This window comes from Hemiscyllium ocellatum, chromosome 5, assembly GCF_020745735.1.
Source record: "Hemiscyllium ocellatum isolate sHemOce1 chromosome 5, sHemOce1.pat.X.cur, whole genome shotgun sequence".
Lineage (NCBI taxonomy): Eukaryota > Metazoa > Chordata > Chondrichthyes > Orectolobiformes > Hemiscylliidae > Hemiscyllium > Hemiscyllium ocellatum.
In genome coordinates this window covers 33,878,660-33,900,776 of record NC_083405.1, presented here as the reverse complement: position 1 = coordinate 33,900,776, position 22,117 = coordinate 33,878,660, and the positions used below count along the sequence as shown (strand labels likewise).

The following is a 22,117-nucleotide window of genomic DNA, read 5'->3' as shown; positions in this document are numbered from 1 at the left end:
AATCTCCGCTGGACACGTTCCACTGCCAGTATGTCCTTCCTGAGGTGTGGGGACCAAAACTGGACACAGTACTCCAAATGGGGCCTAACCAGAGCTTTATAGAGTCTCAGTAGCACATTTCTGCTTTTATATTCCAACCCTCTTGAGATAAGAGACAACATTGCATTCGCTTTCTTAATCACGGACTCAACCTGCATGTTTACCTTTAGAGAATCCTCGACTAGCACTCCCAGATCCCTTTGTACTTTGGCTTTACAAATTTTCTCACCATTTAGAAAGTAGTCTATGCTTTTATTCTTTTTGCCAAAGTGCAAGACCTCGTAAGAAACTGACAGGGGGTGGGCATGCGGAAGAGAGTCCTATCCATCAGTGGAGTACCTGTCACTTGCGGCAATGACATGGATGAAAGCATTAAAGATAGTTGCAAGTTTCTGCCTGACACACCTCCTCAAATCTCATTTCAGCCTCATCTTACAATCTGTTATAATTGGTGCTTTCATAACCTCAAGAACTGCCAGCTGGCCGGGTAATGGTGTGGGAGATGGGGACGAAGAAAAAGCATTGCTAAACCTGGCATCCTCAACCACCATTTAAGAAATTGGTACTGTCAGGTTTGGAGGATTATATGCAGGCAGCTCCAAATGAGAGTGAATCCTATTGGAAAGATGTTGTGAAACTTGAAAGGGTTCAGAAAAGATTTACAAGGATGTTGCCAGGGTTGGAGGATTTGAGCTATAGGAAAAGACTGAACAGACTGCGGCTGTTTTCCCTGGAGCGTCGGAGGCTGAGGGGTGACCTTATAGAGGTTTATAAAATCATGAGGGGCATGGATAGAGTAAATAAACAAAGTCTTTTCCCTGGGGTTTGTGAGTCCAGAACTAGAGGACATAGGTTTAGGGTGAGAGGGGAAAGATATAAAAGAGACCTACGGGGCAACCTTTTCACACACAGGGTGGTACATGTATGAAATAAGCTGCCAGAGGAAGTGGAGGAGGCTGCTACAATTGCAACAGTGAAAAGGCATTTGGATGGGTATATGAATTGGAAGGGTTTGGAGGGATATGGGCCGGGTGCTGGCAGGTGGGACTAGATTGGGTTGGGATATCTGATCGGCATGGACAGGTTGGACCGAAGGGTCTGGTTCCATGCTGTACATCTCTATGACTCTGACTTTATAATTGCTAAGATCCTGGCAGGAGAAGGGATTGTGTGGCTGATCGTTTTCAAAAGGTCAGCATTACACATGATTTCTTCTGCAGAGGACCCTGATAAGATGTTCCTGAGAGAAAAAAAACAAAAGTTCCGAAGAAGAGTCACCGGACCCAAACTGTTAACTATGCTTTCTCTTCACAGATGCTGCCAGACCTGCTGAGTTTTTGTTCTTCTGGAGAATGCTAATAGGCTGATGCAAAACAAAAACCTGATGAGTATGCTGTCAGAAATACTTTGTGGATTGGTGGCCTCGTGTCTATCAAGGAGTCCACTCCCAAATTGGTGCGGGATAGATCACTGAACCCGGAGTCCATGCCATGCAATATGGAAATGGTGGCTGATTCCATGAGAACATCCAAGCATCGTGAAGTGTCTGTTAGTCAATGTCTCAGTTTCCTCAGTGAGAAGCCAACCAATGTATAGTTGCAACAGCAGAAACTCAATTTGAGATCAAGAAATGTCAGTCTAATACCATCCAAACTGACCTTAGATTAGATTCCCTATAGTGTGGAAATAAGCTATTTGGCCCAACAAGTCCACACCGACCCTCTAAAGAGCAACCCAGCCAGCCCCATTTCCCTACCTTACGTTTACCTCTGACTAATGCATCTGCAGGCAATTTAGCATGGCCAATTCATCTGACCTGCACATCTTTGGATTGTGAGATGAAACCGGAGCATCTGGAAAAAACTCACACAAACACTGTTTTCATGTAAACGCAGAAGGTGTAACTCTTGCCTACTTAGTACCTTCCTCCTCACTATCCAAGGTTCCAGACGTATCTTCTACATAAAGCAGCGCTTTGCCACCACTTCACTCCATCTAGCTTATTGTATTCACTGTTCACAATGCAGTCTCCTCTTCACCGGGAAGATGCAATGCAGACATGGCAACCTCTTTGCAGAACACCTGCATTCTGTCCAAAAAAATGACTCTGAACTTCCAGTTGCTAGCCACTTTAACACACGACTGTGTTCTCTGAGAGACATTTCTGTCTAAGGCCAGCAGCAGTGCTGCACTGAGGTTCAGCACAAGCTTGAAGAACAGCAACTCCTCTTCGACTTGGGAACTTTACAGCCTTCAGGAGTCAACATTGTGTTTGGAAATTTTAGAGTGTGGTCATTTCCTTCTATGTCTACTCCTTCCCCATCCCCTCCTCCCCTCCCTTACCCCATACCCCAGGTCCTGTCATAAATACATTGCTTTCAGCACAGTCAATACATTTTCAATGACTGACAGTCCTCATTATCGTCTGTTTAGCTTCTCTTCTTCCCTGCCTTAGAATCAACAATCCCTTTGTCTACTTACCCTTGCTCACACTCTCTGCATTCCTCATCTCTGCGTCATCAGCATAAAGGCCACCTTTTCTTAGCTGCTATCAGTTCTGAAGAAGCATTATTTGACTCAAAGCGTTGACTGTGTTTTCATAGATGCAGACCGACTTGTTGAGTTTCTCTAGCAATCTCTGTTTTTATTTGTTTCAGATCCAGCATCCGCAGTCCTTTTGTCTCATTCATAGAACGAATAGGAGATTGGCTGGCTTACAGGAGACAAAAATGATATAAAGGGCATATGGTGATAAGGCAGGAAAGTGGAATTGAAGATTATTCAGATCTTCTTGAACGTTGGAGGAGTCTTGAGAGGCTTAATAGCCTACTACCACTCCAATGTCTGGTATCTTATGGGCCATTTTCAGTTTGGCATGATGTAACAAGTGCTGTCCTGCAGGGATTAGGGCTGGCCCCTTAACGCTATACAATTTCTTGAATAAAGGGATGGGAGGTATGGGTGCTAAATTTATGATGATGCAAAGATAAGTAGGAAAATGGGTTGTGAAGAGGAGACAAGGAATGTATAAAGAATATAGATAGGCCAGGCAAATGGGCAAATAATTGGTAAATGGAGTACAATGTGGTAAAATGTGAAGTTGTCCATTTGGGAAGGAAGAGTGAAAAAGAAGCGTGTTATCTAAATGGTGAGAGATTGCAGAGCTCTGAGATACAGAGCGATCTGGATTTTCTTATACATGAATTGCAAAAGGTTGCTATGCTGGTACACCAAGTAGTTAGGAAAACTAATTCAAAGCCATAATTTATTGTTGAAGGGAATTGAATCCAAAAGTAGGGAGATTTTGCTTCAAATTTACAAAGCACTGATGATACCACATCTGGAAAAATGTGTACAGTATTGGTGTCCATATTTAAGGAGTCATCTAAATGCATTAGAAGCAATTCAGAGAAAGTTGACTAATATCTAGAATGGGTAATAAATGAGGTCTGCAGATGCTGGAGATCACAGTTGAAAATGTGTTGCTGGTTAAAGCACAGCAGGTCAGGCAGCATCCAATGAATAGGAAATTCGACGTTTCGGGAATAAGCCCTTCATCAGGAATGAGGAGAGGGTGCCAGGCAGGTTAAGATAAAAGGTAGGGAGGAGGGACTTGGGGGAGGGGCGATGGAGATGTGATAGGTGGAAGGAGGTCAAGGTGAGGGTGATAGGCTGGAGTGGGGTGGGGGCGGAGAGGTTAGGAAGAAGATTGCAGGTTAGGAGGGCGGTGCTGAGTTGAGGGAACCGACTGAGACAAGGTGGGGGGAGGGGAAATGAGGAAACTGGAGAAATCCGAGTTCATCCCTTGTGGTTGGAGGGTTCCCAGGCGGAAGATGAGGCGTTCCTCCCCCAACCGTCATGTTGTTATGTTTTGCCGGTGGAGGAGTCCAAGGACCTGCATGTCCTCGGTGGAATGGGAGAGAGAGTTAAAGTGTTGAGCCACGGGGTGGTTGGGTTGGTTGGTCCGGGCGTCCCTGAGGTGTTCTCTGAAGCGTTCCGCAAGTAAGCGGCCCGTCTCCCCAATGTAGAGGAGGCCACATCGGGTGCAGCGGATGCAATAGATGATGTGTGTGGAGGTACAGGTGAACTTGTGGCGGATATGGAAGGATCCCTTGGGACCTTGGAGGGAAGTGAGGGAGGAGGTGTGGGCGCAAGTTTTACATTTCCTGCGGTTGCAGGGGAAGGTGCCGGGAGTGGAGGTTGGGTTGGTGGGGGGTGTGTACCTGACGAGGGAGTCACGAAGGGAGTGGTCTTTGCGGAACGCTGATAGGGGAGGGGAGGGAAATATATCCCTGGTGGTGGGGTCCGTTTGGAGGTGGCGGAAATGACGGCGGATGATACGCTGTATACGGAGGTTGGTGGGGTGGTAGGTGAGAACCAGTGGGGTTCTGTCTTGGTGGTGGTTGGAGGGGTGGGGCTCAAGGGCGGAGGAGCGGGAAGTGGAAGAGATATGGTGGAGGGCATCGTCGACCATGTTTGGGGGGAATCTGCGGTCCTTGAAGAAGGAGGCCATCTGGGCTGTGCGGTGTTGGAACTGGTCCTCCTGGGAGCAGATGCGGCGGAGACGAAGGAATTGGGAATATGGGATGGAGTTTTTACAGGGGGCAGGGTGAGAGGAGGTGTAGTCCAGATAGCTGTGGGAATCAGTCGGTTTATAGTAGATGTCTGTGTTGAGTCGGTTGCCTGAGATAGAAATGGAAAGGTCTAGGAAGGGGAGGGAGGAGTCTGAGACAGTCCAGGTGAATTTGAGGTTGGGATGGAAGGTGTTAGTAAAGTTGATGAACTGTTCAACCTCCTCTGAGCACGAGGCAGTGCCGATACAGTCATCGATGTAGCGGAGGAAAAGGTGGGGGGTGGTGTCAGTGTAGTTGCGGAAGATGGACTGTTCCACATATCCTACGAAGAGACAGGCATAGCTGGGGCCCATGCGGGTGCCCATGGCAACTCCTTTAGTTTGGAGGAAGTGGGAGGATTGAAAAGAGAAGTTATTCAGGGTGAGGACCAGTTCAGTCAGTCGAAGGAGGGTGTCAGTGGAAGGGTACTGGTTGGTGCGGCGGGAAAGGAAGAAGCGGAGGGCTTTGAGTCCTTCGTGATGGGGGATGGAGGTGTACAGGGACTGGATGTCCATCGTGAAAATAAGGCGTTGGGGACCGGGGAAGTGAAAATCCTGGAGGAGGTGGAGGGCATGGGTGGTGTCCCGAACGTAGGTGGGGAGTTCTTGGACTAAAGGGATATTGTACATCCTGTCCTTCAAGATTCCCTCCAACAACCTGTCCGCTGCCTGTGACTATCGATGATACAAATATCTCTGCAAGGGGTTCTAGTAATCACTTCCCTAGCTTCTCGGAGTTCTAGGGTACACCTGATCAGGTCCTGGGGATTTATCCACCTTTTATGCATTTTACAACATCCAGCATCTCCTCTTTTGTAATATGGAATTTTTCAAGATGTCGCCATCTATTTCTCCACATTCTGTATTTTCCATGTCTTTCTCCACAGTAAACACTGATGCAAATACTCATTCAGTATCTCCCTGCCTCCTGTGGTTCCACACATAGGCTGCCTTGCTGATCTTTTGAGGGGCCCTATTCTGTTCCTAGTTACCCATTTGTCTTTAATGTACTTACAGAATCCCTTTGGATTCTTATTAATCTTATTTGCCAAAGCTATGGCATGTCCCCTTTTTGCCCTCCTGATTTCCACCTTAAGTATACTTCTACTGCCTTTATATTCTTCTAAGGATTCACTTGATCTATCCTGTCTATACCTTACATATGCTTCCTTTTTCTTGACTAAACCCTCAATTTCTTTAGTCATCCAGCATTCCTTATACCTACTAGCCTTTCCTTTCACACTAACAGGAATATACTGTCTTGGACTCTTGTTATCTCATTTCTGAAGGCTTCCCATTTTCCAGCCGTCCCTTACCTGCGAACACCTGCCCTCAATCAACTTTTGAAAGTTCTTGCCTAAAACCGTTAAAGGTGGCCTTCCTTTAATTTAGAACTTTAACTTTTAGATCTGATCTATTCTTTTCCATCATTGTAGAATTATAGTTGTTGACCCTAAACTGCTCCACCACCGACACCGTAGTCACCTGCCCTGCCTTATTTCCCAAAAGTAGGCCAAGTTTCGCACCTTCTCTAGTAGGTACATCCACACACTGAATCAGAAAATTTTCTTGTACACCTAACGAATTCCTCTCCGTCTAAACCCTTAACACTATGGCAATCCCAGTCTATGTTTGGGGAATGAAAATCCCCTACCATAACTACCCTATTATTCTTACAGATAATTGAGCTCCCTTTACAAATGGGTTTCTCAATTTCCAGTTGACTATTGGAGGAGTCTATAATACAATCTCAATAAGGTGATTATCCCTTTCTTATTTCTCAGTTCCACCCAAGTAACTTCCCAGGAGTATCTTCACTAAGTACAGCCGTAATGTTATCCCTTAACAAAAATGCCACTATGCTGAATTACCTCCCAGAAATATTGCTGCTGCATCCGTTTCCCTGCTAGCCTCCCCTTCCAATCAACTCTGGCCAGTTTCTCTCTCATGTCTTTGCAGTTAGTCAGTAAGATTGGTAGGCTGGTAACTTAGATCAGGAAGCTTTGCACATACAGGAAAGAGAGATCACATCCAGGGTGAATCGAAGCACGAGTGAGGATATAGTTTGGAGAATCTGGAGGCAATGCAGGAATTCTGTATAAAAGGTAAGAGGTATTTTTGTATGGCTCATAGATTCAGAGGTTTATTTTAAATTTGATCAATTGAAGTGCAGGGTGAGGGAGCCCAGCATAAAGTAGTGACATCACAGGATCACAGGTAAAATGTAACTTCGTTGGTGTTAGCTACTAATTTGACTGTTAAAGGCTTTGATGAGACTGAAGGTACAGAGGGGAAATATTTACAGGCTACAAACTAAAGGACCTGTTCAAAATGTTTAAAAATCAAATTAAGAACTAAATAGTTAAAATGGGAGATGTCGGGCCAGGCAATGAGTTGCAGCTGCATCATGAGGGAGCTGGTGGACCCCACTGTGATTCATAATGACCACATCTGGGGCAAGTGTTGGTTGCATGAGGAGCTCCAGCTCAGAGTTGATGAGATGGAGTCTGAGCTTAGAACACTGTGACACATCAGGGAGAGGGAGAGCTACCTGGATGCTGTGTTCCAAGAGGCAGTTGCTCCCCTTAGATCAATTACCTCACCAGTCAGTATTCAGGTACAGGAGGATGTGACGATGAGAGAGGCATCCAGGAGGTTGTGCTGAAAGGAGCCTCAGCCCTTGAGTTTCTCTAACAGGTTTGAGATTCTTGCTCCCCGTGTGGATGAGCAAACTGACCATAGGATCATGTTACAGGGAGCCCATGAAGAAGAGGGATAAAAAAGGAATGTAGTTGTGATCCGGGAAAGTAGAGCAAGGGGAATAAACTGTTCTGTAGGGTTAGGATCGAGATTCTGAAAGCTATGTTGCTTGCTGGGTGCCTGGGTTCAGGATATTTCATCTTGTTACAGAGGAACTTGGAGTGGGATAGGAAAGATCTAGTGGTTGTGGTGCACATAGGTAACAATAATATAGGAAGGAGGAGAAAAGAGGCTCTCCTGAGGGAATATGAACAGCCATGGGTTAAATTAAAACACAGAACCAAAAAGGTAGTAATCTCCAAATTACTATCTGAGCCATGAGCAAATTGGCACAGGGTCACCAAGTTTAAAGAGGTAAGCACATAGATCAAAGACTGATGTGGGAGAAATGGGTTTGAATTCATGGGGCATTGGCATCAGTACTGAGGAAGGAGGGAAGCTGGTCCGATAAGAGGCTCCACATGAATCATGCTGGCCTGGCCAATTGCATAACCAGGGCTTTAAACGTAACAGTCTGAGGTGGGGGAGGGGAATTCAGTTGCAAAGAAAATGTTGAGTGGGGGGAGGGCTCTGCAGAGTTATTAAAGATTCCAGAACAAATAACAGGACTGATAGTATGGAAAGGATCAGGAATCTAACTTTAGGCACAGTAGATGGAGGGGACAACTATGAGAAGAGGGTCAATCAACACAGGACTGAGGAAGTTATACTTAAATACGCATTGTATATGAAACAAGATAAATGAGTTTGTGTCACGGTTTGAAATTAGCAGGTATGATGTGTTGGTTATCTCAGAGATGTGGTTACAAGGGAATCAGCGCTGTGAACTAAATATCCAAGGATACGTGCCCTAGCGAAAGGACAGACAGATGGGCAGAGAGGTGATATACAGTCAGAAGGTGTATGATCTCTGTGGGTAGATTTGAAGAACCGCATAGGGAAAAAGACCCTGATGGGATTTGTGTACAGGTCTCCTAACAGTAGTCAGGATATGGGGAAGAAAATAGATCAGGAGAGAGAAAAGGCATGTAAAAAAGGCACTAGTACAATAATCATGGGGCTTTCAATATGCAGGTGGACTGCGAAAATCGGGTTAGTAGCCGACCTTAAGATATGGAGTTTGTGGAATGTCTATGAGATGGTTCTTTGGAGCAGTTTGTGGTGGACCCCACTAGGGAATAGGCAGTTCTGGATTTGGTGATGTGTAATGAGGCAGACTTGATTCGGGAGCTTAAAGTGACAGACCCCCAGGGGACAGTGACCGTAATATGATAGAAAACACCCTGCAGTTTGAGCAGGAGAAAGTTGAAACAGTTTGATTCTTGTGATACTCGATTTTCAAGGATTTTTCTTTTCATGCTCCCAAGCTCATCCATTAGGTGATTCAGTCACGTAGTAACTGTATTTGTGCTGACTTATGAGGTATTTGGATTCAGACAGAAGCAAATTAGAAGAGTTCATCAATATCTTCAATGATTATCAACACTCTGTTTCATTTCAAGCCAGAACAAACAACTGTTTTCTTAGATATACAGAATTTTAAATTGGCAGAAGACATAAGTTAGCATTAAAGGATTTTTTTCAAAATAATTGATGCAGATTTCAATATACAAAACAACACTATAAACACACATTCCAAATCAGTGAGGTCACAACTAATGTGTTCCCGTTGTATATTCACAAAATTGTAATATTTTAGCCAAACACTTACTACCTTTTATTTTACTCCATTCCCCTTCTCAATTTCAGACGTTGACAGTGTTCATTGCAGTAGCATTCACTGCAGTTTCCCCATACAGTAGCTCCTGAGCATTTGTATCCTTAAGTCAGTGATTCTACATTCATTTACAAGTAAATTCCCATCTCAGTGATTTCAGGTTTTCCTGACTTCCAGTTGGCTGGCTGTTCTGCTGTTGACAGGATCAAAATCATGTTCTTTACTGCATCCCTCTCCCCCCAATGTTAAGCTCCTTTTTTCTTTACTTTCCCTTGCAGTGCTCTCTTTCTCTCTTCCTCTCCCTTTGCAGACTCTCTTTCTGTCATCTGCAGTCACGCTGTCCTCCCTTCCCTTGCAGCCTCTGTCTCCCGCCCCCACCCAACCTGAGAATTCCTTGTCTTCCATCATCTTTGCAGCCTTTATGTCTCCCCTAATCCCCATGCAGCCGCCTTCCTGTCCTCCTTTCCAATCTCCCTATCTCTCCAGCTCCCTGTTTCTTCAATTTCCCTTGCAACCTCCTTGTTCCCCCTGAAGCTCACCTCTGGATCTGGCTGACCTCAGCAAATGGGTGGCTTCAACTCCTGCTCCTGATCCCAGCACCCATCATGTAAGCATTGGCAAAAACTTAGCCTCAACTGAGGCTGCCAGCCAGCTATGTTCCTGGTTCTCAGGCCCAGTTCTAACTCTCTCAACTCCCACTTCCAGCTGGTGGGCCTCTCTCCCAGCAGTTACCCCCAACACTCAGCCCCCCCCGCCCCTCACCCAGCTCCCCATTGTGGCCGCTGGTTCCCCAGCAAACATTTCCCCTTGTGACTCCCTCACTGTAGCACTTAGACACGTAACTGCTCACTATGCCTGCCAACACATTTTGCTCTTCTCTCATGTTTGTAGATTCAATAGTGTCCCTTCAACTATCACCAACCAGAACAGGGGAGAACCAGTCTGTGATCGAAGGAACAGCTCCTCACCATGTTTGTAGGTGGTGATTTTTCTCTGATTAATTGCCCCATGAGTAAATTTTGGGTAGATTTGCCTACCACCCCTTGAATTTTCAATTCTGCTGGTGATCTGGTTGTCAAGTTGAATCCAAACAGCATTGGGGAATAGTGTTTTGATATGGTTGGAGAGATTGAGGTAGGTCGAGGGATTTGGGGTACTAATGGATCGAGGATCTGGGGCTTACTCTTGGAGGAATTCAGTATGGGTGGGAATCTTTGACCATACACACGGTGAGCTGGATCTGTCCGTGCTGGAAGTTCCTGCCATTTTGGACCATTGCTAATCCAAAATGTGGGCTCACTTGAGATGTTGCGTTTGTAGTTTTGGAGTGTTTATGGGGTGCCTGCATTGTCTGCAAATGAGAGTGGCTCTACCAACTAGAGACAGACACTTTTAGAGCACTGGATTTTTTAAATGCTCCCTGAAGATGGGCTTATGCCCGAAACATCGATTCTCCTGCTCCTCGGATACTGCCTGACCTGCTGTGCTTTTCCAGCGCCACACCTTTTCAACTTTGATCTCCAGCATCTGCAGTCCTCGCTTTCTCTCTGTTTTAAATGCTTGGTGATTTCAAAGCGTCTCGCATTCAATAGCACTTGAGGTTTCAGAAGGCAGAGTATACTAAATAGCTACAATTCCAACAGGAGCTGCATACGATCTAGCCCTTGAGGGAAAACAGATTACAGCAACACTGAGTATTGATATAGACAGCAGCTGCAGAAACAGCTGGAGCACATACAGTGGCTGTAACCACAGCAGGAGAACAAATAGTGACCGTAGCTACACAAGGAGCAAATATAGAAGTGACAGTTGTCTTGAAGAGTAGAATGCTACTTATTTTTATGTAGAAGAGAAGCATTGAGAATGAGCAACTGTACAGGGCAATGAGGTTGCGTGAATGGGGCTCTGAAAAATATCAACATTTAGGCTGAATGTCACGTCCTGTAAAAATAAAGGCTTAACTCCGCTGGCAGTACGGATTTGAGAGATTTCTAACCAGGTTTGGTTCATTTTCTGGATAAGTTTTTAAATATTTGTTTTTGTGATCATGTTATAAATAAATCTAATTCTAATTTTTTTATCTGTATCTGTTTGTCTATTTATATTTGAATACTTGCTTAAATTTGGTTGAGGTTGTTGATGCTCAATTAGCAGCTAAAGTTTAGAATGACCTGATTAATTGACTTTGTGGTTTTGTTGTATAATTTGTAGACACTTCTCCCCCTCAGTTCTGGATTAGAGTAAATCAGCCATAATTCACTTGTAACTAGCTGGAAAACAAGAAGATCACCGTATTTGATTTCCTAAAAAACAAGTCCTTTAGAAGGTTTTATTCATGAATTATGTAGTGAATAATGTATCCAAAAATGTGAATATCAGAATATCTTGTTTCAGAACTCCTAATTGATGATTTCTGGAAGAAACTTTTGAAGGCAGAAATTTGTTGGAGGATCACAAATATAAAAAGTATGTATCAGATATAAAAAAAAACTTGGATTTATGTCACTGACCCAGCGCAATTCAGAAATGTCTCCAATGTATAACTAATTAGTACATTTGGAGTGTGCCAGTGTTGTAATGTTGGAAAGGGTATAGAAAGGTCAATTGCAGGTTAAATTTTTGTGCTAGTTGTTAAAAATATCAGTGAAGAATGTAGTACTCCCTCAGAAACTGGAGTGTTTCAGATGCAGAGTTAATACATGTTGTTAAAGTAATGCATGACTGTTTCATGATTCAGTGCATCAGGCTAGTCATTAAAAGCAGTGTGCAACTTGACCTGGTAAAGACCCAGGTTATGTACAAACATCAGAGCATCCTTGGGGAACAGTGACTCCAGAATTAAGTTGTCCATGATCTGGAACACTAGATTACTTACACTGTGGAAACAGGCCCTTCGGCCCAACAAGTCCACGCCGAAGCGCAACCCACCCATACCCCTACATATACCCCTTACCTAACACTACGGGCAATTTAGCATGGCCAATTCACCTTACCCGCACATCTTTGGACTGTGGGAGAAAACCGGAGCACCCGGAGGAAACCCACGCAGACATGGAGAGAATGTGCAAACTCCACGCAGTCAGTCGCCTGAGTCGGGAATTGAACCCGGGTCTCAGGCGCTGTGAGGCAGCAGTGCTAACCACTGTGCCACCGTGCCGCCCACTACTTCACCAAAGATCAAGATTCAGGTTTCTAACAGCTGAATTCCATCAGAATTTAGAAGAAACGAGAGAAACAGTTTGGAGATTGATGTCAATATTTCAGTGCAGAAACTATTTAAACTTCCTTTAACAATAGTGCTAGCCATGTTGAGCAAATAAAGAACTAAAATCAGCAAGGTCATGCAAAATGAGTCTGATATAAAATGAGGTAACAAGTTACAAAGGGAAAAAGGTCCCTACAAATCCTTCAGGATGAAGGAGTTTCTCATAGGGATAAACAAATCATTACCAAAACTTAAAGTTATTGCATGTTAATTAGGCAGCAGAAAAAAAAGCAAACCCAATGCCAGAATTTGGAAACGGGAATTAAATTTCTGTAACCACTGCTTCTGCTGAGTATTAATTATTCTATTAAACTACATTCATCTGTAATGCTGTCAGTGTTACTATGTTTTTTACAAGATGCATTGCAAAATATATGCAAGACCTTTTGAAGTTTATAAAAGCTTCAATACGTTCCCTTATTCATAAGGCCAACAGTGACATTTGATGATCAAACTAATTAAAAATCTCATTATAGCACCACCTTCAGTTTTAGCAGAGACTAACATTAACTAAGTAAAATCATTTTTTCAATCCACAAAGGTGATTCTTCTACCTCCAAAATTTTTTAGTCAACAGCAATGGGTTTCACAGTGATCCCACCTATAGAGGCCTGGGCACAGAATCTAGTCTAACAGAATGATGCAGCCTGGAGGGATGAGGGTTAAGAGCAGTGTGTTCTGCCATCAGAAGGGTGTCAAATATCCTATATTGCTATTTTAAAACAGAGGAGGGAGTTTCCCTGGTGTCTCAAAAAGCATTCATCCCTCGAATGACATCACTAAAAACAGAATATCTGGTCACACATTGCATTCCTGTTTGTGGAATCTGGATGTCTGCAAATCAACGCCTCTGTTTTTGTACGACAATGACTTTCTTTGAAGAAATTAAAGACACTGGCTGTGAAATGGTTTAGGACACCCTCACATTGTGGAAGATGTTAAAAATATCCTTGATGCTAAAGAAGTTGATATAGATGACTTTTTTAAAAAAAAGCATTTTAAGAAAACAGCAGCATTGAAACTGAATTTTAAAGCAAAACAGCATCTGCAGGCCATTTCATGAAGAGGCAAGTTTCAAGGAGCAACTCAAACATAAGGGATACAGCTTCCTGAAGTCATCTGTTTTCTTGGTTCAAACACATTTTTGGAATATGTTGCCAGTGAGGCCAATGTTTGCCTTGAGAAGGTGGTGGTGAAGCTAAACTAATTGAACCATCGTGGTACACCCACGTCACTGCAAAAAAGAAGTGGCTTGACACAATTGGATGGCTTGCTGGGCCGTTTCAGATAGTGGTTAAAAAGTGAACCGCATTAATGTGTTAGGCCAGACTTGATAACAATAATATATTTCCTCCCAAGATACTTTTGTGAACCAGATGGGCTTTTACAACAACCTGGTAGTTTTACCGGGGCTCAACATACATGGGGACAGAGCAAATTCACCCTGAAGGCCTTCAAGATACACTGAACATTCAATCATGGGAATGATCAATGTGAGACAAGTCAAATAATAGAAATGGCAGAATCTGCGGAGCATTTCCTCCAATCAGAGGGTGGTTCTCTGTTGCATTTGTCACTGATGCGCTTAGAGGAGAGCACCTTCTTGTATTTGGAGCAGTGAGCAGCTGAGAAACAGTTTTGAGTGGTTGTGGTGAGCAGAATGCCAGGGGTTCCGTTCGCCAGGGCTTGGGATGCGTCTTTTTTAACCTAGCGCAGTGCCAGGACGTTTGCTGTGGCCATTGGGAGAGGATGGATATCACCTGGGGGGGGGGGGAGGCAGGCTCCTGAAGGAGTGGATAAAGAGCAGGCTGCAGCAAGGCTGGAGAGGAGGAGGCTGTAAAGCATTTAGGGGGCGAAAGAAACTCATTGGGGAATTAGAGATGAAGGTGGCTGCAAGAAGGATTATGGGAGATGGAGGCTGAAATAATAGATGGAGGCTGCATTGAGAGAAAACCGTCTTAAACCTAATGGCAAAGAAAAATTCTGATAACTGAAAACCAGGAAAATTTGAAATCATGGAGTGATTGAATTCTTTGAGAACGAATATGAAGTCTCTAAGGCTGCATATATGGCAAAATGTTTATGCTAATGGGTACTGTCAAGATTTGAATTTAAATCCGCGATTGAGATCGAAGATGCTGTTTAAAGCAAGGGTATTAACTGCATGATTAAAATATTCTAACTTAGTATGTATGCAATTAGCTGAGACCTTACCATTCTGTGTGAGATGTGTTGAAGGTGATTTTAGTATGTAGAAGTGTTGATCAATTATTCTAAAAACAAACTGTGGTGTTTAGGCTATTACTGTCTTTTTTGTGTGTTCTGGCTTTGTTTCATGGAAGATTGAGAATTGGGATATTTATGAATTCTTCAATTCTGTTTCTGTGGATGTGCAAAGACCCACTATCTCAATGCAAATACAGATAGGTGCAAATCTAAATGCTGTCACTTGTGAGCACCATCTAGTAGAAGAGTTACTGAGAATGAAAAAGTACCCCTTGAAAACCACGAAATAGCCCTGAAAGATCAGAAAGTAGCCTTTGAGAAAATCTCAAGTGCTTGAAAATAAATATGTTTTGACCCCTGTGTTGCCGCAAGTATTGCTCTCCTATTCTACTAAAGACGCAATAAATGTTAATTAGAAGATTTTTGTGAAGAGCTTCAGCAGTCTTATAATGGGATAGAGTTGAACACATTATTATTAAAGTGTATAGGCAAATTATTGTGTTCTCAGTGCATCAATGAAATCGAGGAGTACAAACAAGTTCAAGGTTGCATTGTGCCTAATCCTTGTGTGTTGCAGAAAGACACTATGGACATTTTAGAAAGGGCCATCATTCTGATCCTGGCCTGAAGAAAGCAGTGAGCTTTAGCGTTTACTGGAAAGCACTAACTTGGACAAATGGACCTTTCCTAAAACGGGTTATGTATTTATTGCAAATCTGCATAATCTAGGCAATATTGTGAGGTTTTACTTTTAGGCAAAGATGTAGCTAGACCCTTGATCTTTCTCAACAATTATTTATTAACACAATATAACGAGACAAGTTACACAATTCATGAGGCTGACCTGGTGCACCACCACTAGTTTTCTAATGTCTCTTTTCATATGGTTATAATCTGTTTATGCAGATTTTCAGGAATTAATGTACATCGCCACACAAAGCCTCTATTACAGAGACAGTTTCTGCAGTGGTGTCAGCCAACTTCCTGATCTGATATGGAATTCTCTTAGAGGTTACTGAGCATCTGTATTTTCTGAATTCATTCTGAGTCTGAGAGCCATGAGCCAAATGATCAGACGATAGCCCTTGTCGCTGTGTGGCCATTCTTTTGTCTATTGTGGTGTCTCAACTGTTAATGGTACAGCAGACTGAAGCAGAATGTAGGCATCTTGACTACTGCAAGCAAGACCAGGTAATGACCCTATGTCGGCTCTCTAGCAAGACAAATGCAATGTGCCTTTGCAATCCAAGTGCAATGACCTCCCCAATACAAAACTAAAGACAGTGAATTGCAAGGTGCAGCCTGCTTCTGCCTGCTAACAGCTCATTGCGAAGAAGTTCAAGGCTGCAGTCACGTTCACAACCACTGTGATCCCAGACCGCAGTGAGGCTGCAGGTCTACCTTTTAGAGTATGATCGATTTTGGTGAACATTTCTTTCACGAAATAGAAATGTTGCATGTACTGAAGTTAGAACACTCAATGTGGCCTAAGACCTCTTCTCTCCTTTGACCTTTTATCTTTTTGACCAACTCATCCTCCTTTGTGTATCTCTCATTCTGTCGTAGAAATGACAACACCAGGTCTGTGAGTAAGCCCTGAACCCTTGAGGTCCGAACTAAGACCATCAGCAGTATTCATTAAAGAAAATATCAGTGGAGAGAAAAGATATGCTGGAGTGGTCAAGGACAAAACCACTTTGGTTAGAGCTGAAAAATAATTAATGTGCCAACACAGTGCTGAATATATTCTATAGGACACCGAGTTGGAAATGTATAGAGGGACAAATTTGCAAATAAATTAAGAGGGAAAATGATTCAGTAGTTTATAATTATAGACTGGAATGGTAATATTGTAAAGGACAGAGAAAGGAAGAGTTTCTTAACTATGTTCAGAAGAATTTTCTAGATTCCAGTCCAACAAGGTTGGAGGGTTTTTTTTAATCGGGTTGTGATGAATGAAGTAGATAAAATAGATCAAGTCTCCAAGAGGAAATATTTCAGAGACCGTGATCATGCTATCATAATGTTTATACTAAGTATGGAAAAGGACAAGTAGTCTAGAGTTCAAGTAATTAATTGGGAGAGGTAACAATTTGCAGGTAAAACTATCATGGAAGCATAAGCCTCGCTTCCATGAGGTTGAAAGGTGCGAATAACAAATCCAGATCTCCATAGATGATGAAAGAGACCGAATAAGAAGAGGCTGAAAAATGGCATGACAGGTATAGGTTAATAATACAAGTGTGAATCAAATATTCAGAGAGAGATCCAATGAGAGCAAAAAGAGAGTATAATAAGAGACTTGAATCTAACATAAGAAAGAATCCTTATACAAGCATGTTACTGTTGAAAGGTGGTAAAGGGAAAAGTGAAGCCAATTTTGGATCAAAAATGGATTTATATATGGAGGCAGAGAGCATGGCTGTGCTGGCAAATGAATATTTGAATTGATCGTACCAAAGAGGATGATGCTGCCAAATTCATAAGGAATGCTGAGCTAGCTGGGCTGCTGTCTTGACCTCGAGGTTAATATTATCCAGATAAAAACCATGACTGCAGATGCTGGAAACCAGGTTCTGGATCAGTGGTGCTAGAAGAGCACAGCAGTTCAGGCAGCATCCAAAGTGCAGCGAAATCGACGTTTCGAGCAAAAGCCCTTCATCAGGAATAAAGGCAGTGAGCCTGAAGCGTGGAGAGATAAGCTAGAGGAGAGTGGGGGTGGGGAGAAAGTAGCATAGTATCCAGCCCACTTTGGAAAGTATCTGATACACAAGTCCAACTATTCCTCGGGTTGTCACAAAAGTCAATGACAATCAAACTACTCAAAGACCCCAGTTTACCAGTCTGATGAAATTGTGTTAACATAAAACATTGGCTGGGTTCATGTTAGTTACTGGTGTAGGAACCAGCTTACAGAAATTGTTGGGGAGAAATAACTGGCCTTTTGCAACATAGAACCTGCTCTTTCAGGAGGCTTCCCCCCCTTTATTGAAAATATCCAAGTGTTCACCTGTTCAGGAGCTAATTGGAGACTTGTCATCAAGTTGGTAACTTCTGACATCCACAATTAGTTACAGTTGCACAAGCCAGTCAACACTCTGTTGGTGGATGAACCTTCCAGTGACCACGTGCCCTGGTGCCTTATTTCTCTTCCTGCATTGCTTGCAAAGCAGCAGTGTAAACACAACTCACAATCAGTAAGTTGCTTTTAGAAGGGTGACAATTCCTTCCACAGTTCTTGGTTTTAAGTGGGTCATTCTTCCGTTTTAGTCTACAATCAAGAATGAAGAAAGGAGATGCACTTTTTACAATTTGCATAAGTTGAAGGTGTCAGGGCAGGTTGAGACATGAAGTTATGGTATTTATTAAAACACTGGTTGAATTTCAACTGGAGTACTGTTTTGAACCCTGGACACCAGAGTTTAGGAGGATTGTAAACAGGTTAGAGACGATCCAGAAACAACTGCAAGGATGAGGGACTTATTCCAGTAGATTGGAGAAGCAATGGCAGTTATCCTTGGAGAGAGTAAATTTGATGGACACATCCAAAATTCAAAAGTTTCTGGACAGAGGTAAGGAAGGAAAAATTGTTTCCACTAACAGAAGCATCAAGAAGCAGTCAATACTGATTTGAAGCGATTGGCAGAAGAAGCAAAAGAGACATAAGGAGAATTTTTTTTAATGCGGCAAGTAATTCAGATCTGGGATGAGACTGCGGTGGAAGCAGGTTCAGTTTGGGATTTGATTTTAAAGGAAAATTTGAATTATCCACAGAGAGAATTTGCAGGGAAGGGGCAGGGAAGTGAGGCTAGCTGAGTGCTCTGGCAGAAACAGTGGGCAGAGTACTCTCCAGTTATGCTGAAACCATGTTATGATTCTCTGTGCAACGCCACTCCCTGTAGACCTCGCCAGTTTTAAGTAGCAGTACAAGCCACCAAAAACTCCTACAAACGAAGGAACAGTCAGGAGGGATCATTCAACAACTAAACTATGAGTAGTTGGTGATCCCTTTAAACGGCGCAGGTAGGGTTATTTCCTGCAGATAAATGCTTGTTCAGCTGTGAGAGGTTGAGAGGGCAATAGCCAGAATATTAAAATAGAAATGGCTCTGCGAGTGCCCAAAGGTTAGGTGCTGATTAACATCACTGTGCGATGACTGACCCTACGCATGCCGTTGACTTAGCAAAAACCACATCCAGTGCAGTCCACTCCATGTGTGGTACAGATGTTATTCTGAATTTGAAATAAAACCTGCAATACCAAGTTCATGAGTGTCATTTGGCTAAAATTTGTGGACTCCATATTTTGACTAGAACGTCAGTCTTTTTGAATATTCTTTGTATATGTACTACCTGGAAAACAATTCAAAACTCCTGCTAACAATCTGTGAAATGACAAATATGTGTCCACAGAATGTAAAGTCTCATTGAAGCAAAAACTGCCAATGTAATTAAACACTGCATGACAACCAAAGGAACCAATAAAGATTAGATTAACACTCTACTTTCACAGGTTAACCCCTTCTCATGTATCCATTTCTTTTCCTTCCTGCTTTTGGGAATGAAGCCTTAGGAGCTGTTAGCTGTGCTAATGTTTCATGCTCTCATCTTCATTTATCGTTTCCTCGAGATTCCAGCCCTCTCCTCTACCCTCACTTTAACACGTGTAGCTCCTGTAGTTCAATTTTATCAGAATATATGCTATTTAATTAAAAAGGCAAATAAATGTGAGTTGTTCTAGGGTAGTTAGATGGTCTGGAACTGGACGAGAGAGGCTCTGTGGGGTATGATAGGTAGGCAGAAATCTTGCTAGGCCTTGGAGAGAGAAGCGCGCCCCCCCCCCCCCCCCATAAAAACCGTCAAAGCTGCGACTTAGCTAAAAAACAATTGTTCCTTACAGTCATTACAATAAGTAATACTAATAACACCATCATGATCACAGTTGTAGTTTGTTTATGGGAAACAATCACACTCTTTATGCCAGTGCAGCTGGGACTTAGCAACACTCTGGAACTTTGTGATCTCTGACTTAAGGGACTACTTAATCACTTCTAGACTGAGGAATCCCTTATAGTGCTTTTGTTTTCAGCTTCATTCCTTGACAGCTGATTTCAGATGATTTCACTTGAATGCTGCAGAGCACTTCAAGGTAAATAAATGTTTGCAGTTATTATGGTGCGTGCACTGTTTGGTTTCGTTTCAGGGTAATTCACTTCAATTGATCACCGTTAGATCACTTCAGTCGAATGAACACTTTGGAATGCAGATCATATGCGAATAAGTACAGACAAATGTTTGAGCACAGAATAGCGCCAAATGCCTCTAGTGGGGACAATAGCTCTCGCCAGATTTCTCTGTTTTACAGAAGTTGCTATTTTAAGATTTGTAGTGCTGACTCTCTGGTCTGTTAAAAGTTCCGAAGGGAGCTTGATGAGCAGCTGATTGAAGAGCAGTCGATTCTTTGTTGGTTTGAAAACTTCTGACTGCCCCAGTGATGTCAGCACCGTGAGTTCTCCAAGATTTCACACAGTCCAGGCAGAACTTGACGATATTTCAGAAGTCCTTTATAAAACTGAAAGAAGAATTGACACAGATTGACTTGTGTTGGGAATATGGATGAGACCCCTATAAACTTTGCCATGCCAGCCAGTCAATGAGCAAGGCTGGAGAGAAGACAACGTTTATGAAGAAAACTGGCCATGGAAATAGAGTTTTGTTTGTCTGGCAGAACAAAGTCTGAGCCAGTGGTGATATTCTCTGACAAAAGTAATTCCCAAAAGGAACGGTTGGATGAAGGTGATTTTAAAGTAATAGTAAAAAATGAGGTCTGCAGATGCTGGAGATCACAGCTGCAAATGTGTTGCTGGTTAAAGCACAGCAGGTCAGGCAGCATCTCAAGAATAGGGAATTCGACGTTTCGAGCATAAGCCCTTCATCAGGAATGAGAGAGAGTAGCCAAGCAGGCTAAGATAAAAGGTAGGGAGGAGGGACTTGGGGGAGGGGCGATGGAGGTGGGATAGGTGGAAGGAGGTCAAGGTGAGGGTGATAGGCTGGAGTGGGGTGGGGGCGGAGAGGTCAGTAAGGAGATTGCAGGTTAGGAGGGCGGTGCTGAGTTGAGGGAACCGACTGAGACAAGTAATAGCCAAGTAAAGTTTGGAGTTTCCAATTAGGGGAATTATGTAACGTTTTCCTGGTGGCATAGTGGTTAGCACTGCTGCCTCACAGCGCCAGGGACCTGGGTTCAATTCCCGACTCAGGCGACTGACTGTGTGGAGTTTGCACGTTCTCCCCGTGTCTGCGTGGGTTTCCTCCGGGTGCTCCGGTTTCCTCCCACAGTCCAAAGATGTGCGGGTCAGGTGAATTGGCCATGCTAAATTGTCCGTAGTGTCAGGTAAAGGGTATATGTAGGGGTATGGGTGGGTTGTCGCTTCGGCGGGTCGGTGTGGACTTGTTGGCCGAAGGGCCTGTTTCCACACTGTAAGTAATCTAATCTAATCTAATCTAATCTGTCCAAATCCTATTTCGTTGATGATGTTGCTTGAGGTAGATTGCAAAATGTAATAATACAATGCTTCCCTGTGATCCAACCAGCCATTTTCAACCATTGGATGAAGGTGGTGTACGCTATCTGTACCAGAAAGGGATTATTTTTAAAAATGAACAATAATTAAAACACTTATTGACTCCTTTTTGTCCTGGTTTTGGGACACAGTAGAAGTAATTTCTGACATGCAACTCTGCTGATGTATCAGAGAAGTAGTGAGATAGCAACATGATGGGATAAGGTGGATTTCACCCCTCAAATGTTACTCATGGATATATCAACACTGTTTTTTGGCTAAAGGTTTTGTTGCAGAAACTCGACACACAAGTATGTTTGGTATTTGATTTGCTGCATTAGTTAAAAAAATTAAAATTGCTTTCTTTGAAATAACATATACCCTATGTTTTAAAAAAAGTAGAACTTTTTCTATGCAACCAGGAAACATGTCAAAAAAAGGCCTAATTACAAAATATCGGAGCAATCGACTGTTAAGGATCATTATGAGAGAAAGTATTGGAAGTACCAACCTTGTGTAGGTTGTATATATTTCAGTGCATATGTACGATGTGAATGGAGTTTATCTACTGTTATATTAATGCATTTGTCTGTGTGGGTACAGGTATCTGTGTGTTTGTATGTATGCATGTGTGTCTGTGCACAGTATATGTGTATATCTGTATCTATTCGTTTCTCTGTGGTTATGTCAGTTCTGAAGATTGCATAAATATGTAATTATTAACAGGAAGATTGTGAATCATCTAAAAGTGGAAGGTCTAACTGTACAGCCATATCTTGAAAGATTCAATTTATGCTGTGGTTAGAGGAGAAGGTGGCAGAAGAAGCAGTGCAGAAAAACAACGTGTGCTATGACGCAGTTAAAGTAGTTATATGTGGGACCTAATGGTGTCAGTGTCTTTGTGCGCGCACGTGCACACTCTCACACCACCTTTGCTGA

General features: G+C 42.9%; 1 protein-coding gene across 5 annotated transcripts in view; it reads left to right on the top strand.

Moving 5' to 3' along the window:
- The window catches only part of lrrc3b (leucine rich repeat containing 3B), a 62,133-nt gene that overhangs the window by 25,149 nt on the left and 14,867 nt on the right, over positions 1–22,117 (top strand). Inside the window, exons 1-2 of one of the 5 annotated variants that reach the window (XM_060825388.1) lie at positions 10,897–11,127; positions 11,523–11,594. The exons of 2 other annotated variants lie outside the window; for them this stretch is intronic. The gene's annotated coding sequence lies outside the window, so the exon portion shown is untranslated. Of the gene's footprint in view, positions 1–10,896; positions 11,128–11,522; positions 11,595–20,343; positions 20,415–22,117 lie in introns of those variants that run through there. 2 more of the 5 variants (XM_060825391.1, XM_060825389.1) reach the window with 2 other exon arrangements.